Source organism: Phalaenopsis equestris, unplaced genomic scaffold (genome assembly GCF_001263595.1).
Source record: "Phalaenopsis equestris unplaced genomic scaffold, ASM126359v1 Scaffold213040, whole genome shotgun sequence".
Lineage (NCBI taxonomy): Eukaryota > Viridiplantae > Streptophyta > Magnoliopsida > Asparagales > Orchidaceae > Phalaenopsis > Phalaenopsis equestris.
In genome coordinates this window covers 4,764-7,296 of record NW_018231922.1, presented here as the reverse complement: position 1 = coordinate 7,296, position 2,533 = coordinate 4,764, and positions in this window count along the sequence as shown.

Sequence of the window (2,533 nt, the reverse complement as noted above, 5' to 3'; positions counted from 1 at the left end):
GATTTCAGAAATTTAGTATTGATAATATTGTGAAATTTCATTTCTACAAAGGGGACAGTTTATGAGCTATTGGGAATTTTTATGATGTAAAAGTTCTTTAGCCATTTTTAAATACTAGAAAAATTACACTTGTCCTAAGTGTACAGGTTGAATTTAAATTTACTTGCAAGTAATTTCAATACTTTGCTGGCAAGAATGATTATGAAATAAGTAGAAGGGAAGGAGAGAAGCTCTCAAACTTCATTATATTGCTAGAAAGAACATGACTTTTGTAAATTATTTGATTGGTCACGCTCATCCTTAACATCCTATTTATAAGCTAAGGTCTATGGCATAGCACTACCAAAAAATATATATATTTAATTAATGTAAGTAAAACAGCATAGAAAGGCTTATCAAGTGCTTATTTTAAAGTACACTAAGCTAATCTATGTGATAACATTAAATATGACACTTTTTATGTAAACGATAAATCATGTGAACTGCTGACTTCACATTTGATTGTTGATTTTTGCAAGTTGCCTGAACTCTTTTGGTGGGGGGTTGATGAGGTGGTTTTGCATAGCCTTTGGATAGAACAGCTTCAAATGAATGATCTCTAACAATATGGATTCGGCGGCAAATTTTGCAAATACGTTTGCAACTTTTGTCATGTATTTAATCTTGAAATGCCAACTAGCCTTGAACCAATTTCATGCTGATCGGTGAGACCAATCGAATTATTGGTATTTTGACATACATGTATAAGTTCTTCTATTTTCTTAAGTTGTCGCATTGATTATGACTGATTATGTTGATTTGACATTTTCACAAAAGTTGCATCATGAAATTCTATAAATATAAACCTAAGGGAGGCATCTTGGGTGTTTTTGCCTATTCTTATTCTTTGCCTAGCTCAAAAAGCCCTTTCAATTACTAAGGTGAAGCACTATGCAAAATCCAAGGTTAAAATCCTGCAAAAATCAAGATGTTCTCACTTTCATGATAAAAATGTTTAAGAAAAAAGGTTAAAAGTTCAAAAATAGATGAGGGGGATGGAAAAACTATTCAACACAAAACCCAATTCTCTTCCTAAAACAATAAATTGAAATCCGATAAAGCAAGGAGATTATCGATCCAAAGGTTCATGTTAGCCCTACAACTTTGTTGGATGTTCCGCAGATCTTGCAACTTCAATGAGCCCTTTTATAGAGAATGAAAATAATAATCAATCTAAGCTTATCACAAATATATCTATCTATATATATATATATATATAGAAGAAGAACTCAAAATCGATAATCGCTTTATGAAAATTCTGAAATGGACAATGGATTTTGATCCTAAATTAAAATCTCCTATTATCCCGGTTTGGGTTAATTTTCCAGGGCTCAAGGTGCATCTCTTCAATTATGAAATCTTTTATACATTGGCAACTATTTTGGGAAACCGATGAAGGTCGATACTCCCACGCTTGATAAAATCAGGCCATCTAAAGCTTGTGTGCTTGTAGAGCGCGACATCACTCAACCCTTTCCAGGGGAGATTTGGATTGGCTCCCCTCATCAGGGCAATTGGCAGAAGATTGTGATGGGACCTTATCCCCAATACTGCTATCACTGTGGAATGTTTGGTCATAGTTCTTCATCCTGTGATTGGTTGCATCCCCATCTACGGTCGGCTGTAGCCCCACCTCCTGTTTCTCAGCACACTTCTGCGGAGGTTATACCCTCTTCCCACTGCCTGTGATACCTACTGTTATGCCCATGGCAGATACAATGCAAAATAGTTTGTCTACTGATATTACTTTGGAAAATATTGATAAGAGTCGTTTGTTGGAGGAGAGTCAGGTGGTTGCCCCTGGAAGACAGAATGCGGTCACTGCCCCTACTTCTACTGGAGTGGGCATACTATCCTCTCAAGCTCTACCTACAGTGGAGAGTGCTCAGGCTCCCCTCTATGAGGTGATTGAAGCTAGGGATGAAGCGAACATTCACATTCAAATGACGGAAAAGGTGTCTCCTAATACTAATGAGGGTACTGCTATTAATCAGTTAGTAGAACTACTTGTTCAGGGGGCAGGTGTTTCCCAAGTATTGGAAGACTGTCCTACACAAACTCAGGAACTCATCGCTGCAACTGTCTTTCCTTCTACAAATCAGCAGACTTAACAGTCTTCAGAAGAAGAATGACAAGTTTACACTTCTCGGCGGAGGAAGAAGGCTGGGGACACTGTTCAGCTTGGAAACTTAATGGATGATACATTGGTCACTCCTGGCAATAGAACAACACTTCAGAATTTGCTATTTGGATCCGCTCCAAGAACCAAAGGATGAGGCAGGTCTAAATTGTCTCGTCCATAGATACCTGTTTTTGCATGTTTTCTTTTTTTGAGTTTTTTTTATCTTTTTGTAGGGATATATTTGTATCTTGTATCGTATGAGTAGGGCATCATCTATTGGGCATTCTCATACAACTTTTTGTATCTTTTTTTATTTCAATATAATATACCCTAGGGCTTCATAAATAAATAAATAAATAAATATATATATAT